General features: G+C 44.0%; 1 protein-coding gene, 1 non-coding gene and 1 pseudogene across 2 annotated transcripts in view; all 3 read left to right on the forward strand.

Annotated features, from left to right (window-relative positions):
• dlgap4b (discs, large (Drosophila) homolog-associated protein 4b) overlaps positions 1-24,613 on the forward strand; it is a 219,861-nt gene that overhangs the window by 78,899 nt on the left and 116,349 nt on the right. The window lies entirely within an intron of this gene.
• On the forward strand, positions 19,995-20,103 carry LOC144508760 (U2 spliceosomal RNA; annotated as a pseudogene).
• Positions 20,314-20,499, forward strand: LOC144508768 (U2 spliceosomal RNA). Its single transcript, XR_013500333.1, has one exon. It is a non-coding gene; the product is annotated as a U2 spliceosomal RNA (small nuclear RNA).

Here is a 24,613-nt window from a genome sequence, read left to right on the forward strand (position 1 = left end):
AAATAATTAATTGGATTGGGAATAAGTTTGGGATATTTGAAGATTTGACAAGGTACTAGAGAGCGTAAGCTTCTTTCTAATTTATTCAGACAACCCCCGAGCACTTGGCTGGGGTTGGTGCTGGAGGAAAGAAAGAGAGAGAGAGAGAGAGACAGATTCTGTGCAATATGGGGAGCGTTGATATGAGGATGTGGGCAATTAAGCCAGCGAGGACTATTTTCCCTCACCTGTCTTCCTATGTGACAATCCTTGGTATTATTAGCAGTTTCATGGCCACAGTGGGAAAGGGCAGCTGATTCACATTTGAATTCCAGCTTTGATGGCCACACAAACCAAGGTATTAAAGGTCCTTTTACAGAGTAGAGTAATTAACGTTGACATCAGAGGGGGCCTGCCATCCATTACCAAGGACTTTATCTGCATCTCACCTGTAAGGGTTTAGTCATTGTTGAATTGGTAAAAGGATGCCTAAGGGGACCAGAGGCAAGAATCAGTATTACTCCCACCTCAGTTACTCCTACCATTGGAATACCCTCCTAGGGTGGTGTGGTGGCACAATGGTTAGTATTGCTGCCTCACAGCGCCAGGGACCTGGGTTCAATTTGGCCTTCGGTGACTGTGTGGAGTTTGCATATTTTCCCCATGTCTGCATGAGTTTCCTCCAGGTGCTCCTGTTTCCTCCCACAGTCCACAAATGTGCAGATTAGGTGGATTGGCCATGCTAAATTGCCTCTTCGTATCCAAAGATGTGTTGGTTTAGGTGGATTGGCCATGCTAAATTGCCCTTTAGTGTTCAAAGATGTGTAGATTAGGTGGATTGGCCATGCTAAATTGCCCTTTAGTGTCCAAAGATGTGTAGATTAGGTGGATTGGCCATGCTAAATTGCCCTTTAGTATCCAAAGATGTGTAGACTAGGTGGATTGGCCATGCTAAATTGCATCTTAGTTTCCAAAGGTGTGTAGATTATGTGGATTGGCCATGATAAACGCATGGGGTTGCAGGGATAGGGCACTGCTGAGGGCCTGTGTGGGGTGTTCTTTTGGAGAGTTGGTCAGACTCAACGGGCCGAATGGTCTCTTTCGGTTTTGTAGGGATTCTATGGTTCTAAAGGTGTTTATTCTTCAGGTTAAACCTAAAAATGCAGAGCGAAACATATGCTTCAATTGGTCACTGTGACAGTAGCTTTCTTAAAGAGGTATTGGAATTACTAAAACCGTATTTCTCTTTAGCTACGGACAGACGACACAGACTTAATTGTCTAAAAACATATCAGATTATTTGTGTATGCCATGAAGGGAAATACAGATCCTTCCTCTCCACAAACACAGACAAAAACATTGCATTTTTTATGAACAGAGTTTCCCTTAGTTCACTCCAGCACTAACAGAACACAAATATTTCTTTGGAATAAAACACATTCTCTTTGTAAGGTGGCAGGTTACAGTTTCCTGGAACACACAATGGGCAGTCGAATGAATTTTCTCCCGCTGTCGACTGCTGTGCTCTCCCTGTTACAGATAGGATGACAGAATCTGCACTCTCCCTGGGTTGCAATAACACAAGATGCCACCGAAAATGGTTAAAGTAAAAAATCTCACCGCGTGGTTTCTCTTCCTCTTCATAAAAAGTGTCATATTAAAATCAGGAAATGCAGCAGAAGGAATTTGAACAAACTCAGAGCTTTTATATTTTATTAAGCGATGCTGAAAGTACATCTTCTGCACCTCATCACGTTAATGAAGCTGGTTGCCCTCTGGTGGGTTTAAGTTGAATAATTGAGTGGAGCCTTCCTACAGTGAGGCCACTGCTCTATTCTGTTACAGAGAGGGTGACAGAATCTGCACTGTTACAAGGCGCAATCAAGGATTACTGTAACCTGGTAAGGACAGAGCCTCTCATCATGAGCCTCATGTCATTTAGGAAAGTATTGATCTAATTTGGGTTCATGTCTGAGTAAATAATACAAACAGGTTTATGGTAGTGATGCATTAAGTGTTCTGATCATCAGAAGTCCCATTCTCTAACCTCATCTCAACATCAGTGTGTTGCTAACTTGGCCACACTCCAGTGTTATATTCTGCATCATGTTGAAAACATTTTTAACATTAGTAAGTACGGAGGTAAGGCTGTTTCAAGAGTTTGGCAGGCTTGTGAACAGGGTGGTTGGTCTCTGTTTTCATTATTGGTTTAGGGAATCCTATAGCTCTTTTGAAAATCAGGGACCCGCAAATATAACACTGGGACCACTGCCATCGTTTCCAATAGTCGTTTTATGTGATTTGTTGTGACAATAAGGTCACTTTGATGTTAAATGTGACATTAAAATTTAAGGAGAGACCAGCAGATGGAAGGATATTTTTCACTGTGCCAACCAGAGCCACATCTTCACAAGCTGGTGGTTTGGCAATAGATAAATTTTCCATCCGGCATAAGAAATTGATAGGCTGGCCAGAAGCCACTGAGTTTCATGACATGCCTTAATGACACTACTTATCCACTGGCACCAATCTGTTTCATTGGGTCAAGTCTGAATACACATTGGCAAGTGTATATGTGCGTCACTTTATATCATCTGGCTTCCTCTCACAGAACCAGTATTATCACACATGAACATAAATCACAATCATATGTCAGACATTCTGGGCATGTGTGTATTATATGTAACACCTTTGATGTGCCCACAGCTGTAATCTATGCCCACCTCAGCATTCGGCAACTGAGACACCTGTTGTTGCTGAAGAGAAGCAGCCAAAGCCCCCAGTCTTGTTAGCCTACTGTCCCTCCTCACAACCAAGCTCCTCGCCATCCATGTTCATATTGTCGGTGGTTACATTAACATCCTAGCTTTCACTGGGTGGGCTCATGGGGTGATACCTTGTCCCTTTGTGTCAGGGTATACTTTCCACCAGCTGCTCCACCCAAAGAGAATTAATGGTCCTCATCACTCTGGCAAATATCAAACCTCTAATCCTAGGGTACCTACCCTTCCTTAAAGCACCACTTACCTCTCCCTTAAAATGCTCAGTCTTTATCCCCCACCTGAAGATATCAGCAAGATATCTTTCCCTCCTTTCCTCTCGGCATCTGAACTGAACATTCCCTCATTTTGGTCATTTTAATCTCCAACTTAACTCACCCTGCATTCTCTCCTATGATTCACTGCCCTTTTGTCTTATCTAAACCTTTCCCTTCATATAAACACCTCTATCTAGATTCATAGCCACCCCTTTGTAATAAGTCTTCGGAGGCAGAAGTCCCTTCACCAAAATCCCTTTATTTACAATTCCAACAGCAGTACACAGAGTGCTATCAGTCAGCAGTCTACCTTCGGGAGTGCCAGAGGAACTCCCTGATTGGCCTATCAATTGACTCCTTAATCAGGGAGTTCATATTCCAATAGACCAACCTCAATGGCCTGATTGAAGTCATTACACCCTTCGACCTTACCAACTCATGTGGCCTCTCCACTGAAATGTATTCAATCACAGACAAGGCAATCTCCAACGACTTTCTTCTATTCTTCAGCATTCACAAGTCCCTTCCCACTCCCTTCTGTACCCACCTCCAAAAGAGATCATCTCCAAGCCACCTACAATTACACATCCATGCTGTCAACGCTCTACTCTTTAGCCCTCCATCTGCCACAATGGTTGAGCAGCTATTAACTTGTTCAATTGTTTTAATCATTTTTGATGTTCTTGTCCCAACTAGAAAATATATTCAGTCGTGTTCTGGTCCAGTCTCCTCCTAGGTATTCCATCTTTATTCCCTTACATCCAAGAGGCATGAACAACTGTTTTGGGCGTCCATCACCAAAGTTAGTTGGAACACATCAAGCACCACTCATTTCAGTATATATTAGGATTATCATAGAATCCCTACAGTGCTGAAGGAGGCCATTTGGCCTATCGAGTCTGTACCGACCACAATCCCACCCAGGCCCTATTCCTGTAACCCCATGCATTTACCCTGCTAATCCCATTGACATTAGCGTCAATTTACCATGGCCAATCAATTTAACCCACACATCTTTGGACCGTGGGAGGAAACCGGAGCACCCGTAGGAAACCCACTCAGAATTGGGAGAAAGTGCAAACTCCACACAGACAGTGACCTGAGGCCAGAGTTGAACCTGGGACCCTGGCCCTGTGAGGCAGCAGTGCTAATCACTGTGCCACAGTGCTGCCATTTCTTGAGGATAATCTCAGACTTCAGTGATAACTCCTGGGGGGCAATATTGAGCCAGCGTTAGCTGTCAACATAAACAATGACATGGGCCCAAAATCTCGTGAGAGTCCAAAACGAGGATCTTGCCGATAAAATCTCATTTTCCGATTTTCCGTGCCTGTTGCCAGTGATATAACTAGCTTCCCTTCATTCGATAAATTTTCATCAATTTAAACATGGGTTGGCATGGTGGCACAGTGGTTAGCACTGTTACCTCACGGCTCCAGGGACCCAGATTCAATTCTAGCTTCGGGTGACTGTGTGGAGTTTCCACGTTCTCCCCGTGTCTGCGTGGGTTTCCTCCGGGTGCTCCGGTTTTCTCCCTCAGTCCAAAGATGTGCGGGTTAGGTTAATTGGTCATTATAAATTGACCGTCGTGTCAGGGGATTGGCACGGTAAATATGTGGGTTTACAGGAATAGGGCCTGGGTGGGATTATGGTTGGTGCAGACTCGTTGGGCCGAATGGCCTACTTCTGCACTGCAGTGATTCTATGAATATAATTAAAGGGCTTCCACTCAATATGTTGCCGCCTCACCAACTATTCATACCTTCCTTTGGCTTGACATTTACTTTTACCTTTCTTTTTGAAACACCCTGGGTAATTATGTTCTGTTAAAGGTGCTATATAAATGCACATTTTTATTTGTGCTTACTGGTATTGATGGCATTTTGAGCTCCGGAATAAGGAAATATGCAGGACTACTGTAAAGGCTCAATATCATTGGCACCAATTGGAAGTGATTCCAAGAGGTTTCACATCAGCAAGTACGTGTACCAGCAGCATAAGCTACTCCATGTAGGGTTTAGGGTTTTGAGGCATAGGTTCAAGGTGAGGAGTAGGAGGTTTAAGGGAGATGTGAGGAAAAACATTTTTACCCAGAGGGTGGTGACGGTGTGGAATGCGCTGCCTGGGAGGGTGGTAGAGGCGGGTTGCCTCACATCCTTTAAAACGTACCTGGATGAGCACTTGGCACATCATAACATTCAAGGCTTTGGGCCAAGTGCTGGCAGATGGGATTAGGTGGGAGTTCAGGTGTCTCTAATGTGTTGGTGCAGACTCGATGGGCCGAAGGGCCTCTTCTGCACCATATGATTCTATGATTCTATTAAATCCTTCTAATTAAAATCGCTAAGTTCCAAATTCTTAACTTTTAATACTTGAATCCTCAATTGTACCTCACTTAACAAGGTACAAATAACTCTTATTTATAAATCAATTACAATTTATTAACAAGATTTTACAAATGCTGAACAAAAAACCATGAAGACAACATGGAAGTTCCTTATTCATCAGGTTCCGAGGTTTCCTTGAGATTTGCCAACACAGCTGATGTCTTTCTCTTCGGTTTTTAAAAAATTATTTTATGGAGTGTGGGCGTCGCTGGCCAAGCCAGCGTTTATTGCCATTCCTGGTTGCCTTGAGAAGGTGGTGGTGGTGAGTTCCAGGATTTTAACCCAGCGGCAGTGAAGGAACCGTGATATATTTCCAAGTCAGGATGGTGAGTGACTTGGAGGGAAATCTTCAGGTGGTGGTGTTCCAAGGCGTCTGCTGCTCTAAGATTTTGGTAGTCGTAAATTTGGAAAGTGCTGCCTAAGGAACCTTGGTGAGTTCCTGCAGTACATCTTGTAGATGGTACACATGGCTGCCATTGTTCTTTGGTGGTGGAGGGATTGAATGTTTGTGGAATGGGTAGCAATTAAAGAGGAGCTGGGTTCGAAAGTCCAAGGGAAGGGTTAAAATGGCGGGGTGACCATGAGAGAGAGAGTCTCTAATGGGCCAAGGAGACCAACACTAGCCCACGCACCTAAGGCTGCCGGGCTTCCTGAGTGGGATGGGCCTCTCCCCACAGCGGGAGTGAGATGAGGTCATTAAGAGGCAGGCCACCCGACTAAACACTATCTTTCTTAAACTTCAAATCACAAGTCATTCCTCTTTTTCTATTAGCTCAGCCAGAAACACACTTCACAGATATACTTTATACTGTTCTTTAAGGAAACATACAGTTCTTCTGGAACCAGTCCAAGGTCATTCTTACCCCAAGGATTTAGTTCTGTTATTTTCCTTTCTCAGCCTTCTAATCTCAGAGCTGTCTTTCACAATGAGGTTTTACCCTACAGAGTTTTACCCTTGCACAGGCGAGGTGAATCTTACAACCTTGATTTAATTCCTCATGAATTTTACCTTTTTAATCCAAGCACGAGCTCCCACCTACATTCCAGCCTTGTAAACCACAGGGATTTTCAGCATCGAGCTGTTCCCTCTCTCCTGGACCCTGGCAGACTGTTTGTGTTGTGAGTTTTTCAAGATATCTTACAAATCCCTCCCCTGTCAAGGACTATCTCTATGACAGAAAGAAACCTTTCCCCTTTGTGGAGGAATCAATGACTGGGGGGCATTGATTTAAGGTAAGGGGCAAGAGCTTTAGGTGGAAAAACTTTTTCACCCAGGGAATGATGGGAGCCTGGAACTCACTGCCTGAAAGGGTGGTAGAGCAGAGACCCTCATAACATTTAAGAAGTATTTCGATGTGCACCAAGGCATATAAGGCTATGGGCCAAGTGCTGAGAAATGGGATCAGAATAGTTAAGTGGTTTGGCTTTGACCAGCACAGATGTGATGGCCAAAGGGCCTTTATCTGTTCTGCATACCTCTATGACTGTATGACAATGTGAATCATCTGGGTCTTGTATCCAGGTAGATTTTGTTAAGAAACCTGCTTATATTAAATGGAAGAGTATCCCAAGACCCAGAATGGTAACTTGAACACCAGTTCTTAGTGGTACATATTTTCAATTTTAGTATAATGTGAGGAAAGTTACGCAAACTAGAGAGTAACAGTTGAGTCCTGTTGTAGTCATTTAATAAAGAATATTACTAACTTAAAATACACAAAACAAGAAATAAGGAGTACAATACACTACAACAGTGCACTTAATGACAATAATAGATAAATACACATGTTGTGAGATTTTCCAGTTGAGGTCAATGGATCTTTAAATGGTACGCTGAATTTTCTGTTCCACTCACTATGATTTCCTCAGTGGGCAGGACTGGAGAATTTGCCCCACAGTATCTCATGGAATTAACCCTTGTCCCCAACTAGCTATGTTTCCCGAACTCCGAGAAATGACCCTTTTTCTAAACATCATCCAACATTATCTAACTCTGTGAACTAAATCCAGCATGTAGTTACCACCCAAAAATTCTCTTCCAGTCTGCAGAACCCTTTCTTCAGTTCAGCAAGGCGTTTCTTGTTTTTGAGAGTTGTTTTAAAAGCAGATGTTAGGAACTGTTTGTTTTCGAAAGAGTCTGCTTTCTCCATCTAGGTATCACTATGAAGGCAGCTGCCCCTTTCCTTGTGTATTCAGTTATCCTGCTTTGGGTATACGTTTCTCTCCTTTAATATTATCCCATCCAGATAAACCCATGAACCAGGCTTTTAGCATATAGATGCAAATTATTTCCTTATGTCCCCACTTTGAACTCATCTCTTCTACAGTTCCTGAACCTATTTCTGTGTACCATTGTTCACCCCCCCGCCCCCCCACCGTCCCCCACCTCCCAGTAAACACTTGTTTTCCTACTGCTTAGTAGGAACTTTAGTTAGGCCACACTTGGAATATAGTGTTCAATTCTGGTCGCCACACTACCAGAAGGATGTGGAGGCTTTGGAGAGGGTACAGAAAAGATTTACCAGGATGTTGCCTGGTATGGAGGGCATTAGCTATGAGGAGAGGTTGGAGAAACTTGGTTTGTTCTCACTGGAACGACGGAGGTTGAGGGGCGACCTGATAGAAGTCTACAAGATTATGAGGGGCATGGACAGAGTGGATAGTCAGAAGCTTTTCCCCAGGGTGGAAGAGTCAATTATTAGGGGGCATAGATTTAAGGTGCGCGGGGCAAGGTTTAAAGGAGATGTACGACGCAAGATTTTTACACAGAGGGTGGTGGGTGCCTGGAACTCGGTGCTGGGGGAAGTAGTGGAAGCAGATACGATAGTGACTTTTAAGAGGTGTCTTGACAAATACATGAATAGGATGGGAATCGAGGGAAATGGTCCCCGGAAGGGTAGGAGGTTTTAGTTCAGTCAGGCAGCATGGTTGGTGCAGGCTTGGAGGGCCGAAGGGCCTGTTCCTGTGCTATAATTTTCTTTGTTCTTTGCTCTGCTAATTCACATATCAAAAACACCTCTTGAGACAGCTGCACTCATTGGGTTCACTTTTATCCAATTCTTTATTTTAATCCCAATTTTATTTTTAATCTTCATTTTACTCAATTTTTGAATCTTCCTTTTACTGCAGTATCTTGACAAAATGCTGATCAGTGATACTTGAGACTCATTTTTTGTCTTGAAAGTAAATAGACAGTTTAAAACACAACTGTTTACAAATCCGATATTCTCAACACTTTGCTGGGACTTTGGAGGCTCAGTCTATCCACTGACAAATGCTGCTGCCATTGTTTTCAAGTGTAAACACCACCTTCCCAGTGAAACAATCTGGGCTCCCTTTAATCTCGAGCAAACAAACCTTGCCGGCTTGTTGTCGTGATGTGGAGATGTCGGCGTTGGACTGGGGTAAACACAGTAAGAAGTTTAACAACACCAGGTTAAAGTCCAACAGGCACGGTAGCACAGTGGTTAGCACTGCTGCTTCACAGCTCCAGGGACCTGGGTTCGATTCCCGGCTTGGGTCACTGTCTGTGTGGAGTTTGCACATTCTCCTCGTGTCTGCGTGGGTTTCCTCCGGGTGCTCCGGTTTCCTCCCACAGTCCAAAGATGTGCGGGTTAGGTTGATTGGCCATGCTAAAATTGCCCTTAGTGTCCTGGGATGTGTAGATTAGAGGGATTAGTGGGTAAAATATGTAGGGATATGGGGGTAGGGTCTGGGTGGGATTGTTGTCGGTGCAGACTCGATGGGCCGAATGGCCTCTTTCTGTACTGTAGGGTTTCTATGATTTCTAAGGTTTATTTGGTAGCAAAAGCCCCCACTTTGCTACTTAGGCTTTTGCTACCAAATAAACCTGTTGGACTTTAACCTGGTGTTGTTAAACTTCTTACTGTGCTTGTTGTCGGGCAGACTTCAGAACAGGTTCCATGACTCCTTTCATTTGACGTTGAATTAAAGACACCGTCCCAAACATCTTACAAACTTCATAATTGTAACGACATTGAAAATCATCTGGTTGAGATCAGTGAAATCATTCCGAATGAGGAGTCACAGACCTGAAACATTAAATGGAAGTTTTTAGCTCTTCACACCAGCAGGATCTTCCAGTCCCGCTGATGTAGATGGAGATTTCAGTGGGCTTGCTAGCCCAGCTGCGGGCAAATCCATGGTGGGCCGGCTGGAAAATTCCAGCCATTATCTCTGTTTCTCTCCACAGATACTGCCATAACCTGCTGAGCATTTCCAGCATTTTCTGTTTTAATCAAATCTAGGGGCGGGCTTTTCCAACCGAAAATTCCACCCCGAGGAATTTTCCATTGTCCGCCTCTCGCCCGCTACGATTCCTGTGGCTGGGTGGAACGGAAAAATTTGCCCCTAGGACTTTTAGTCGCAGGGTTTGTTGTGTAAAATATTGCATTAAGGGTTGGACCAGCGACACATTTCTCCCTTTGCCTTCACTGCCGCAATCATCCCTTGCATTGTCTCCTTAATTACCTTGGCCTCTCCCACCCTATTAACTTCAGTAAGAAGGAAGCGTTTGACAACACAGTGTATGCAAGTCATGATTCAGAATAAAAGAATCCCAGTATCACACATCGATCACATCCATAACCTTCCTAAACTCTGAATGTGAATGTCATTGACATTAAAAGGATTTTCTTACTCAGGGCCCCTCAACTGATATTCACATAAAGTCAGTAATTTTACTTAAAGAGGTGTCACCCTGGTGAAATGTGTTGAGCGGATTTATCTTAATTTTACAGAGAGGGAATCAGTACTGTGTTTGCACTGTGGTGAGATCGCTTGCAAAGTTAGATATTAATTCTTCATATTGTCAATTTGTAAATGAAGTGCACAGTGTACCAAATACGCGAATGAATGCATTTAATAAAAGCATTCATGCACTGAGTGGAGATTACCACCAGGGGTCATGGAACCATGAGAAGCAAAGTATTCCCACCTTCCAGGTGTGGGTTATTTCAATGACATGATATTTGTCTGCTGTTTGTTTGCAGCAGAGTTCCCCTGATTTGGGTATTGTTTCATATTTCAGTTGCAGAAACACAGAAGTAACGCCCATTTGCACTCTACATGTGATCCTAAGTTCTGTTTTGCAAGGTAGCTTGTTTTACTTGAGAAGGTGTGAACACTGGGGCTGAAATTTTATCGCCCAGCCCACCACAGGAATCGGAGCAGGTGAGGGGCGGACAATGGAAAGGTCCGTTGACCTCGGGTGGGATTTTACAGTTTCAGGCCATGCAAAGCTGTAAAGTCCCGCCCATGGTGTAGGTACCGGGGTAGACCAGAAGGTTCCCCCAAGCCTGCTTCACTATTCAATACGATCATGGTTCATCTTCTGTCTTAACTGCACTTTCCTTCCTGCTCCTCATATTCAGCACGGTAGCACAGTGGTTAGCACTGCTGCTTCACAATGTCAGGGACCCGGGTTCGATTCCCAGTTTGGGTCACTGTCTGTGTGGAGTTTACACATTCTCCCTGTGTCTGCATGGGTTTCCTCCGGGTGCTCCGGTTTCCTCCCACATTCTGAAAGACATGCTGGTTAGGTGCATTGACCCGAACAGGTGCCGGACTGTGGCGACTAGGGGAATTTCACAGTAACTTCATTGCAGTGTTAATGTAAGCCTCATTTGTGACTAATAAATAAACTTTATATTCCTTAATTCCCTGAAAGTCCAAAACTCTATCCATTCCAGCCTTGAACATATTCAACGATGGAGAATCCACAATCCTCTGGGGTTGCAAAGATTCACAACCATCTTGGATGAAGAAATTTCTCCTCATTTCAATCCTGAATGAGTGCCCCGCTATCCTGAGGCTGTGTCCCTGTGTCCGATATTCACAATGAACCTCTGTGTCTACCCTGTCAAGCCCCTTCAGAATCAGGAGTGTTTCAGTTAGATTACCTCTCATTCTTCTAAACTCCAGAGAGTATAAGCCCAATTTACTCAACATCTCATCATTGGGCAACCCTCTCTCATCCCACAGATTAATTCAGTAAATCTTTGCTCAACAATCTCTAGTGCAAGTGGATCCTTCCATAAATATGGAGACTGTTTGGGTTTTGAAATGCAATCATTATTACTTGTCCTACCTGGCTTGGGATCTCTGCCGTGAGGGACATCCTGCAGGCAACCATGATTGATTTACTTCAATAGAGATACTCCACCAGAAAGACTGTTAAGCTTTGAGCTTGAAACAGAGACCAAAACTGCACACCAAAGCCCGAGACAATTGTAGCAACACTTCCTTGTTCTTGTACCTTAATCCTCTTGCAGCTAAAACCGACACATCATTTACCTTCCTAATTCATTGTTGTAATCACATAGCAATTTTGTGTTCCTTATACAAGTCCAACCAAGTCTCTCTGGACAGTAATACTTAAAATTTTCATGTTTTTTAAAAACAAATTCACCTCTTCTGTTCTTACCAAAGAGAATAACCTTACACTTCCCAACATTGTACTCCTTCCGCCTGCTTGTTTGTACTTGTCTATATTTCTTTGCAGCCGCTTTGCGTCCTCCTCACAGCTCACATTCCCACCTGGCATCGCATTATCAGCAAACTTGGATAGATTACCTTCGGTCTCATTGTCTATGCTGTTAATATAGTTGGTAAATAGCTGAGTCCCTCGCACTGATCCACACACCAATACTTACAGACTGGCAACTTGACAATGCCCACTTCATCCCCACTCTACTATTTGTCTATTAACCTATTCTTCATCTACACCAATATATTCCTCCCAACTCCCAAAATGTGAGCCCTTATCTTGAGTATTAACTTTTTAGTATTGACTTTTTGAGGCATTATTGAAAGCATTTTGGAATTCCAAGTATACCACATATACAGTTTGTTCTTTATCTACCTTATTAGTTACATCTTCAAGAAACACAAATAAAGTTGTCAAACATGATTTCCCTTTTGGAAAACCATGTTGTGTATGCTGGTAACATCTGTCCACAATCTGCATAGCCCAAGCCAGGTGTATGGTGGAATAGTTGCCTGGATGGGTACAGCTCCAACACACTCAAGAACTTTGACACCATCCAGGACAAAGCAGCTGGCTTGATTGGCACTCTATCCACAAACAATCACTCCCTCCTTTACCAATGCACAGTCGCCCGTAGTACGTACCATCTACAAAGTGCACTGCAGGAACACAGCAAGGCCCCTTGGACAGCACCTTCCAAACCCACGATCACTGCCATCTAGAAGGACAAAGGCAACAGATGCCTGCACACGCCACTACCTGGAAGTTCCCCAAAAATCACTCATCATCCTGATGTGGAAATATATCACTGTTCTTTCCCTGTTGATGACTCAAAATCTTGGAACTGCCTCCGTAACAGCACTGTGGGTGTACCTACAGCTCAGCGACTGTAGCAGTTCAGGAAGACAGCTTCTCGAGGGCAATTAAGGATGGGCAATAAATGCCAGTCTAGCAAGTGACGCACACGTCCCTTGAATGAATAATTTATTTTTAATTTCCCCATGACTGACTTCAGGCTAACTGGTCTGCAGTTCCGTTTTCTCTTTCCCTGCTTTCTTGGATGGTGATGTTACATTTGCTAACTTCCAATCCTCTATGACCATCCTAGATGCTAAACAATTTCGAAAAATCCTCTTTCTCTGCATCTATCTCTTTTCAAACCCTAGGATGTAGGCCATCGTCTCCTGGGCATTTGCTGGCCAGGATAATCTTTCCTCTGTTAATGTTTAATTGCATTAATTTCCTCACTCTTGTCAGCTCCTTGGTTGCACTTTATTTCTGGCATGTAATTTGCATCTTCTACCGTGAAGACAGACATAAAGGCCAAAATATTTGTTTGATGTTTCTATCATTTCCTCATTCCACATGATAGGTTTTCCTGTCTCTGCCTCTAAGAGACCATCATCTGCCCCAGCTACACTCCTTTTTACATATTCATAAAAGCTGTTACCATCTGTTTTTATATTCCTGACCACTTTACTCTCATCTTCTGTTTCATTTCCCTCTTGATCAACTTTTTGATTGCCCTTTGTTCAGCCGAGAACTTCCAGTCCTTCACACCAGTGGAATCTTCCAGTCCTGCCAATGTGAACTTCGACTTCAATGGCTTACTGGCCCTAGCGCCCCCGAGGTGTGGGGTAGGGCCGGGTGGGGGAGCTGGAAAATTCCAGTTTGGTTTCTAAAACTATCCAAATCCTCATGCTTATTACTATTTTTCACAATGGTGTAACCCTCTCTTTTAATCAAATACCATCCTTTAACTTTCCTAACAAGTCACGGCTAGCTCTTTGTTGATGAGATTTTGTTTCTTAATGCAATGTGTTTTTTTTAACATTTTGAATCATTTCTTGAAATATTTAATTCCCAGCATACCTGTTAGTCTTTTTATCTATCAATCTTAGCCAGCAAGACCCTCCTACCTGCGTAGTGGCATTGTTGACGTTTAAGGTTCTAGTTTTGGACTGAGTATGCCATTTTATTTGTATTCTTTCATGGAATGTGGGCATTGCTCTTGAGGATGGTGTTGGTGGTGGTGAGCTGCCTTCTTGAATCTCTGCAGTCCATGGGGTGCAGGTACATCTGCCATGCTGTTAGGGAGGGAGTTCCAGGATTTTGAACCAGCATCAGACTTAATATGGAATGCGATTGTATTATGATCATTTTTTTCCCCAGGGAATCTTTTGCTTTGAAATTATTAATTATTCCCGATTCATTACACGATAGTAGATCTAAAATATCTTTGTCCCCAGTTGCTTCCACAATATATTATTCGTGGAAGCTGTCACAATTGCATTCTGCAAACTCATCTGCCCAACTACCCTTTCCCATTTGAATGTGCCAGGGACCCAGGTTCGATTCCTGGCTTGGGTCACTGTCTGCGTGGAGTTTGCACATTCTCCCCATGTCTGTGTGGGTCTCCCTGGGGTGTTCCGGTTTCCTCCCACACTCCAAACATCTTAGAATCTTAGAAATCTTAGAAACCCTACAGCACAGAAAGAGGCCATTCGGCCCATCGAGTCTGCACCGACCACAATCCCATTTGGGCGGCACGGTAGCACAGTGGTTAGCACTGCTGCTTCACAGCTCCAGGGACCTGGGTTCGAATCCCGGCTTGGGTGAATGTCTGTGTGGAGTTTGCACATTCTCCCTGTGTCTGCGTGGGTTTCCTCCGGGTGCTCCGGTTTCCTCCCACAGTCCAAAGATGTGCGGGTTAGGTTGATTGGCCATGCTAAATTGCCCCTTATTGTCCCGGGTTGCATAGGTTAGAGAGAGGGGTTAGTGGGTAAAATATGTAGGGATATGGGGATAGGGCCTGGGTGGGATTGTGGTCGGTGCAGACTCGATGGGCCGAATGGCCTCTTTCTGCATTGTAGGGTTTCTATGATTTCTATGATTCTTATCCAGTCCATATGAAGATTAAAGTCCCCCACCACTATTAGATTGCTTTTGCTACAAGCTTCAGTTATTCCTTCCTGAATGCTCTATCCAATACAGCAATAGTAGAACGACTGTTAGAGAGCCAATTTTGCACTCCCACTAGCGTACTTCGGGTGGTGAGGCAGAGAGTCTTGTGAAGAGTTAGCTAATGCTGAGAACTAGTTCCACAAGCAGCGGTGGTGGCACAGTGACTACTTTCACTTGCTATTGTGGACAGTGAAATTAACAAGAGAGTCAGTTATGTGGGCAGCACAGTGGCACAGTGGTTAGCACTGCTGCCTCACAGCGCCAGGGACCCAGGTTCGATTCCTGGCTTGGGTCACTGTCTGCGTGGAGTTTGCACATTCTCCCCATGTCTGTGTGGGTCTCCCTGGGGTGTTCCGGTTTCCTCCCACACTTCAAACATCTTAGAATCTTAGAAATCTTAGAAACCCTACAGCACAGAAAGAGGCCATTCGGCCCATCGAGTCTGCACCGACCACAATCCCACCCAGGCCCTATCCCCATATCCCTACATATTTACCCATTAATCCCTCTAACCTATGCATCCCAGAACACTAAGGGCAATTTTAGTATGGCCCATCAACCTAATCCACACATCTTTGGACTGTGGGAGGAAACCGGAGCACCCAGAGAAAACCCACGCAGACACGAGGAGAATGTGCAAACTCCACACAGACAGTGACCCAAGCCGGGAATCGAACCCAGGTCCCTGGAGCTGTGAAGCAGCAGTGCTAACCACTGTGCTACCATGCCGCCCACATGCACAAACATGTGCAGGTTAGTTGGATTAGCCATGCTAAATTGCCCCTTTGTGTCAGGGGGACTAGCTAGGGTAAATGCATGGGGTTATAGGGATAGGGCCTGGGTGGGATTGTGGTCGGTGCAGACTCGATGGGCCAAATGGCCTCCTTCTGCACTGTAGGATTCTATGATTCTACGACTAAAAGCGAAGGCCAATAATGCCCTCAGCTTTTGTGTATTATTCCAGAAAATATCTCTGTGCAACAAGCAGAACTGGGAACATGAGTCAATGTTTCCCTTCCCAAACCCAGGGGAACTGATGCTATTTGCAGCTTCCCACTCACTCTGCAAGAAAATAGTAAATTTAGTGGAGACCAAGGATTGGAAGTTCTAACCAATTTGAGGGTTAATCCCATTTAGGACTAGTGCAATCTAGCCACCTCCAGAGAGTGCCGAGCAACTGCTTGTCTGATCTAATGTGTTAAATTGCTCTAAAATATTCCATCCAATTGAAATAAGAAAATGTAAATTTGTTCGCAGTTCAACATCTTAAGTAAGTGTCACAGCCAGCAGTAACATATCGCCACCCATGAGGCCAACTATGATTCACATTGTCAGCTTTCGAGTGCAGATTTAGTCCTATGTAAGAGTTTTCATCTATTCTCACAGGTGGCAATGACATTCACCGACTGAAAATGGTAAAACTGGAGAAGCCACTGTGGAGAATGTAGTTCTGACACGGATCGATATTGTCCAAGGACATTCCCAGGCCTCTGCATTCTAAATTTTCTTTCAAGACTGCATTAATGATGTTACTCAGTCTTGCTGAAATACATCCAAAATAACAAGAAACATCAACACCTACTCGAAAAGGGAAAGCAAATGTTGCACCATTTAAAAATAATAAAATCTGTGATATCAATTAACAGTGGACCGAAGATTGCAATGTGAACCTAGCATTCAAATAACATCTCAAAATAACTCTGACTTTACTCCTACGGTGTAATGCCGTCTGACTCTTCATTACATTCAAGTTCACAACTCATCGGTGGCACAGTGGTTAGCACTGCTGCCTCACAGTGCCAGGGACCCGGGTTTGATTCTGATCTCGGGTGACTGTCCGTCTGGGGTCTGCATGTTCTCACCGTGTCTGCATGGGTTTCCTCCGGGTGCTCCGGTTTCCTCCCACAGTCCAAAGATGTGCGTGTTAGGTTGACTGGCCGTGCAAAATTGCCCCTTAGTGTCATGAGGTTAGAGGGTAAATACACGGCGATAGGGCCTGTGGGATTGTTGTTGGTGCTGGGCTTACTTTTTATTTATTTTTTATTAGTGTCACAAGTCGGCTTACATTAACACTGCAATGAAGTTACTGTGAAAACGTCCTAGTCGCCACACTCCGGAGCCTGTTTGGGTACACTGAGGGAGAATTTAGCATGGCCAATGCACCTAACCAGTTCGTCTTTCAGCTGGCGGGCCGAATGGCCTCCTCCTGCACTGTAGGGATTCTATGATTCTATGATTCAATTAAGTCATCTAGGTAAATAGCCAATATTTATCTCTCAACTTATTTTCCATGATTCTTCCTTTCGGCCACTCGGCTAGGATTGTTTTCGCTGGGGTTCAGACAAATGAGGGGTGGATCTCATTGAGACTCATAAAATTCTAACAGGACTAGACAGGGTAGATGCAGAGAGGCTGTTCCCGATGGTGGGAGTGTCCAGAACCAGGGGTCACAGTCGGGGGATTCGGGGAGTACCAAGGGGGGAGGGCCAGAGGGGGCGGGGCCAATTGGGGATGGGCTTGTGGGGGGGGAGGGGGGGAGATCGGTGGGGGTGTCTCACTACCTCTGCAGTCAGCAGTGACAGAGGGAGAGAGGACAGCGATTGAGGGTGGTGGGGGTTCGGCCTGCTGGGGGGGTCGGGGGTGCGAGGGGGTGGTCGGGGCTGCGGAGGGGGCACGGGGTTGTGAACAGGAGATCAGGGCTGTCGGGGTGGGGGGGCGGGGATTGAGGCGGACCAGCGGGGATGTCAATGCTGGCACAGAGAGGTCCGGGAGGCCAGCGATCGGGGTGTGGGGGAGTCTATGTGGCAGTGATGCAGGGTCGCAGAGCTGGCCAGTGATCGGGAGGCCAGCAATGCAGGGCTACAGCACATGTGCCGATCTCCGCTCTGACAGACCGGCGCATGCGCAGCGGCCCCCTCAGCACCATGCTGCCAGCCTCTCAGGCGGGAATAGATCCTGCCCCCTGATTTTAATAGGGAATCCTGCCAGGGCACTGTGTGATGTACAGAGTGTGGGAGAGTCATTGTGAAAAGCCCACGAAAAAATAGCGGGATTTATTCTAGTTTTTACGCAAATTTGGCACTTAGATCCCAGCCACGATTCCCTCAAAAATCTAAAACTAGGCACAGCCTTGAGTTCTGTCTGAATGCTATCCTCCAGTTCATAAGCAGGTCCAATTATTGGAATTGTGGCTGCGGTTCTGTCAGCATTTCCTGAATTAATGATTTAAGTAGGCCATTCAGTAGGTCTGTTGGTGGTAATTAATTTTCTCTGTTTATTTTCTGCCTTTCTGAAGTCTTCATTTCAATCATTTACAGATCTGTGGAAATGGAACACAATTAGATTAACAAAACATTCCGTGCTATTATCGCTTCATCTGATGCCTCTCAGTATCGCATTCTGCATATTCTTCTATCTGTAGCAAATCTGTTACTAGAAACCACCGCATACAGTCTATCATGCTGCAGCATAGAATTGTGTATATAAGGTTTAGGAAGTGGCACTTATTGTAAATGCATTTTTACAGATCAAATTGATGATTTTGGCAGTTTTAATTACCGCAATTATTTTGTTACCTCTATTTTAGACTATTTTTTAAAATTATAATCAAAGACAATGAATTTTTCTTTAACAGCTGTTATCCGATTGCTTTGAAAAGCCACAGTAATGAGCTTTTATAAAGCTACCACTGGGCATTCAGCTTGGGTCACTGTTTGTGTGGAGTTTGCACATTTTCCCTGTGCCTGTGTGGGTTTCCTCCGGGTGCTCCGGTTTCCTCCCACAGTCCAAAGATGTGCAGGTTAGGTGAATTGGCCATGATAAATTCTTGCTCAGTGTACCTGAACAGGTGGCAAAGTGTGGCGACTAGGGGATTTTCACAGTAACTTCATTGCAGTATGAATGTAAGCCTACTTGTAACTAATAAATAAACTTTAAAAGCTTAAAGGAAAACTGCTGGGTTCAGGCAATGTATATTTAATACAATGGACACTCTTTCTTGACTCGTCCCAAACAACTTAATGTTTTCATTTCTCACTTGTATAATAAATAAGAAAAACAGGTTTTAAAGTGAATGCTTATCACTTGCTGACAACAAACTCTGAGGGCGGAATTTTCCGATCCCGCCCACCATGGGAATCGTAGTGGACACGGACCATGCAAAGGTCCATTGACCCTGGGCAGGATTTTCCGGCTTTGGGGCGAGTGCAGCTGGTAAATCCCGCCCTAACTGTTCACCGAATGTTAGCACACTGCTTCCTTCTAGCAAACATGAATGGAAAGTTTCTTCAAATCAGTTCATTATTGCTGTTATAGAATTATATTACAACACAAAAATAAGCCAGTTGACCCATGTTTCTCTCCCAAGGATGCCCTGATTCCATGCACCCATCTTGTTCCAATATCCCTGTGCTTTTTCCCCCTTCTTCTACCGATCTAACCCTATCCTTAAATGTTGATATGGCCCTAACTTTCCTCAAGCCCTCTCTGTTCAAAGAAACCATGCACCTCTAACTCTGTTTCATTCTGTTGACAATAAGTTAGTACCAAGAATATCATTTAACTGTGGTGTATGTTGAAGGCGAATGATCATCACTCTAATGTGCTTGACAGGTTATTACTGAGAGGAATTGAAATTATGTAAGGGAGGCAATGGCGTAATGGCATTATCATTGGATTAGTAATCCAGTGACCCAGGGTAATGGACACTCTGGTTTGAATCCCACAAGCGAGTGTCAAAATTTGAATTTAATAAAGATCTGGAATTAAAAGTCGGATGATGACTATGAACCAAATGTCGCTTTTTGTAAAACAAAATCCATCTGGTTCCTTTAGGGACAGGAATCTGTTGTCCTTACCTGTCTGGCCTGCTGTGACTCCAGACCCACAGCAATGTAGTTGCCTCTTAAATGCCCTCCACAATGGCTTAGCAGGGCAATTAGGGATAGGCAACAAATGCTGTCCCAGCCAGCAATGCCCACATCCCACAAAGATAAAAATGTTTCTGCTTTGAGGCACTGTCTGGGAGCTGCACTTTGAAGTGAAGCAGTGTGACACACGTTTGCCAAACATGTCTGTAAAATAACATCACGATAGAAACAATAATTTTCTAATTTTCACAAAAGCTTCTCGGCCTTTTGGCTAAGATCAAGTGTAGTATGGATCGGATGCTGCACTGGTTGAGGCCATTAGGTTACATTTAAGCTTCATTTTCATATGAAGCAATTTTTAAAAGCGGCATCTCGGCCTTTTGGTTAAGATGCAAATAAGATCAAGCCTTGGAGGAGGAAACCTCCCCCTCCTCCAATCAGCTTGGCTCATGTAGATCAGGCCCAAGACAGGTCTGAAGGCCCTGTCTTGTCAGCTTGGATCGGAAATGTCTCAACTTGTTGAGACTCTGAATTGGACTTGATTTGATTGAATTGGAAAAGTATTTTTAAAAAACTTCTCGGCCTTTTGGCTAAGATCAAGTGTAGTATGAACAGGCTACACTTGGTTGAGGTCATTCGGTTACAATTAAGCTTCATTTGAAGCAATTTTTAAAAGCGGCATCTCGGCCTTTTGGCTAAGATGCAAATGAGATCAAGCCTTGGAGGAGGTGAGTCTGCACCTACTCCAATCAACTTGGCTCATGTAGATCAGGCCCAAGACAGGAGGTGAGAGCCCTGTCTTGTCAGATTGGATTGGGAATGTCTCAACTTGTTGAGACTCTGAATTGGACTTGATTTGATTGAATTGGAATAAAAATACAAAAAAATGTGTAGGTGAGATATTCTGCTGTCCTGAAATAGAGTTGAGCCTCTAACTGGAAATAGCCAGTAACTTTGAGATGATGATATATATGTGCCCTTTGCTATTAGCTGAGCCATAAATAGTGCTATATCTTAGGTCTGATCTATCAGAGTGTGTTGAATTATACACTACAGAAATTGACTGCCATCAACAGTTTGATTCCATACTCGTAACCTACAATATCCACTATTTTTGTCTCTGTAATGAAGAGACTGGGTATTTTTACCCAACAACATAAAGAACCAAAATACGCAAGAAAACAAAATTTCCACATTAAACTCACCCAGGGCCGGAGAGCAAAATCATGGGTCTTGGTACTTATTTCCTCCTCTCCACCCATCCCTCCACCTGCTACTTAAACCATCCCCCTCAGTCATGCATAATATTTTTGCCCCTTTCAAGATTCACCAATCAATTCACCCATCACAGAAAGGTCCCAGCAAATCATAACAGCCATTGTTGGTACCTGGTTAGAAATATCTTCTGATTACATATGCAGCATGGGTCATTAATTTTAAAAGCAGCAACAATATAATGCAGTGTTAGTTTGTGCACATTGTATAGGTGATCCCACTGCAACTATTAAACCAAGAGTACAAATTTCTTAACCTTTGCCATTCACCATCATCCTCCTGAAGGTGCTAATCTCCTCTGCCATTCCCTCAGCTTCACCTATGATGAACCTATCTCAAGTAAAACCTTTACCCTCTCCCACCGAGATTGAAATGCTCCAATCTTCTCCCTTTGCTGCAATCGCCTATCATATTTCCTTCACTAAGCCAAACTTCCCCACACACTCTTTCCTGCCTTATACCTTAAACCGTGCCTTTTTCTAGTTTTTCTTACATCAACCCTTATCTCCAAGCTCATCTTGTCCACGAGGCACGATGTATTCCAACTCACCTGGCCAGCTGACATTTGAAATGGTTTCTTTTCCCTGTCCATCACAGGGCCCGGGACCTGGGTTCAATTCCAGCCTCGGGTTTGTACTTTCTACCCGTGTCTGCATGGGTTTGCTTCGGGTGCTCCAGATTCCTCCAACAGTACAGAGAGGTGCAGGTTAGGTTGATTGGCCGTGCTAAATTCACCCTAGTGTAAGGGGGATTAGCAGAGTAAATGTGTGGGGTTATGGGAATAAGGCCTGGGTGGGATTGTGGTCGGTACAGACTCGATGGGCTGAATGGTCTCCTTCTGTACTGTAGGAATTCTATGATTCTAACACCACCAGGTCATCACCTGCATTATATGTGCTGTATGAATGCAGAGAGTTGATTAATTTTCACCAACCGTCTAATTCCAAAGTTTATTACAAGTGCAAAGGTTTTGTGTTTGGATGTTATAGGTAATCTGTTTACCATAATTTCATGTGATGTTTATTTTGTACGGGCATTTTGTTTGAGGTTGAACTGCAGCCCACTTCTGTTTAGAGCTGATGTTGTCATAATTTCCACAAACCTTTAGATCACAGTTCATTAAGGGATCATTTACTGGTTTCCCATTTCACGCAGGATATTTGGCCCTCATTTACTTGCAAATCTAAACTGTAATTTTACAGACACAATGATTGACTCATCTAGATCAAAGAGTTCCTGTAACTTAATTTCTTTCCCTGTAAATTGAATTGCTGATTGCGCTTTTTTCAGCGTGTAAGCCCACTCACTTTTTTTTTGTCTGGTTCATGCTTATAACTAACTCTGCCTGCTTTCTTACACAATGTAACCTCCCACTTTCATTGAGGATTTGTGATGTTATTCCTCCACTTCACAAATTTAATGGCCATCTCCATTACCTAGACATTTATAGAGCTGTGCAAATTATTTCAAATGCACAGAACATTTCCATTAATCATGAGAGATTCAATTTCCCAAAGCAGTGAAACATTAAGTTAATGAACGATAAGTAAGCCAGGATTGCTAAATCCGTGACGGAAAGCATTCTTCATTATTACTGCCTTGTGGAATCCAATCCCAGAGCTCATGTTCGAGGCTGTCATATTCTGGGTTTCCCTTTATCAAATGTCCATTGGCCTAATTTGCAAAGCTGTGCTTAGGAGCAGTCCTCTCACATCCATGAATCACTGCTAACATAACTTTCGGCAGATCTACCCTCTCCATTGGTGTTAAAATGCTGCTACAAGACACTCCTCCACCTCAATATGGGCAGCATGGTGACACAGTGGTTAGCACTGCTGCTTCACAGCGTCAGGAACCCGGGTTCAATTCCCAGCTTGGGTCACTGTCTGTGCGGAGTCTGCACATTCTCCCTGTGTCTGCGTGAGTTTCCTTCAGATGCTCCGGTTTCCTCCCACAGTCCAAAAGACATGCTGATTAGGTCTATTGACCATGACTCCCTCAGTGTACCCGAATAGGCGCCAGAGTGTGGTGACTAAGAGATTTTCACAGTAACTTCATTGCAGTGTTAATATAAGCCTATTTGTGATACGAATAAATAAACTTTAAACTTTATCTCCTTATTCTTCTCTGCTATTATCTGAATGGACAATGCTGAACGAAGAAGAAAGATGGACCGTGTGAACGATTTTTTGACTGAAACCATTCACCACATACCACACTCCCTTCTGTCGATCCCCATAATCCACTGTTTCCCAAACTTTAACATCCCACAAACCCTTATCATGAAGATGCAAACCCCTCCTAAAAATAGATATTTTCCAGAAATGTTCTCCTTTATCTAAGTATAAACTATAAAAGAAGTGATCCAGGAAATATAAAATTAGTTTTTATGGCACTTTATTGCACACTAAAGTTAAAGTTTATTCATTATTGTTACAAGTAATGTTTACATTAACACTGCAATGAAGTTACTGTGAAATTCCCCCAGTCGCCACACTCCGGCACCTGTTCAGATCAATGCACCTAACCAGCACGTCTTTCAGACTGTGGGAGGAAACCAGAGCACCCGGAGGAAACCCACACAGATACCGAGAGAACGTGCAAACTCCACACAGACAGTGACCCAATTCCAATCTGGGATTCGAACCCAGGTCCCTAGCACTGTGAGGCAGCAATGCTAACCATTGTGCCACTATTATTTGTTACATCGTTAAATTTATTATGTTATGGAAACAGCAATGCTCTTCCAAGATTTCACTTTCATAATGTGTACAATTTTGATTAAGCCTATACTTGTCATTAAACTGGAAGTTGAAGCTTATTGCTGGGTGCACTGATGAGAACATAGCAGTACTGTACCTTTCAGTACATGGCCAAACCAGCTGGGTACCACTCTGCCACAAGAATTGAGAAGGGGAGAGACCTGTCTGCCAGGTGCCCAGGCTGTTGGCCATATCCAAAAACCCAGACCAGGACAAGGGTAAGGGGGGGGGGGGGGGGGGGGGGGGGGATGAATGATCTTAAAGTGCTTCCGATACGGCCAGAGACCCACAAAGGAGGTCCTACCCACCACTGACCCAACAACAGACAACAGCCTGCACGGCTAAAGCTGCCGGGCTACCTGTGTGTCCACCCTCTGCCACTGGTAAAATACCCGTGGGACAGGATGAGGCTTTTAAATAGCCATTCATTGGCCACTTAAGGGCCTCGATAGGACGAAGGGTGGCAAGGTAATCCACTGGATTCTGAGCCTCCCCCACTCCTGCCTTCAAACCCTACCAACAGAGGAGTGTAAAATCTATTCCATTCAAAGTGAAAAGTACCACAGGTCATTGGTGTTCTTTTTTGCAGCTATACTGTAATTTGCAAAAATATTCATTTCAGGTTTGAAGTATTTTTGCTCCACAATTTTGTGAAGCGAATGTGCTGTATGTTGCTTGAATTAGAATGTAAACATAACGTTGCTGACCTTTGGGTATTGAGTTAATTGTCCAACTCTGAATATGTACAAAATGGCATAATCTGTGCCTTATGTGTGATCCTAATGCTTTCTAAACACATCTGTTTGAATCAACATTTGCAGCACTAAGTTGCC

The sequence above is a fragment of the Mustelus asterias genome, chromosome 20 (assembly GCF_964213995.1).
Source record: "Mustelus asterias chromosome 20, sMusAst1.hap1.1, whole genome shotgun sequence".
Taxonomy (NCBI): Eukaryota; Metazoa; Chordata; class Chondrichthyes; order Carcharhiniformes; family Triakidae; genus Mustelus; species Mustelus asterias.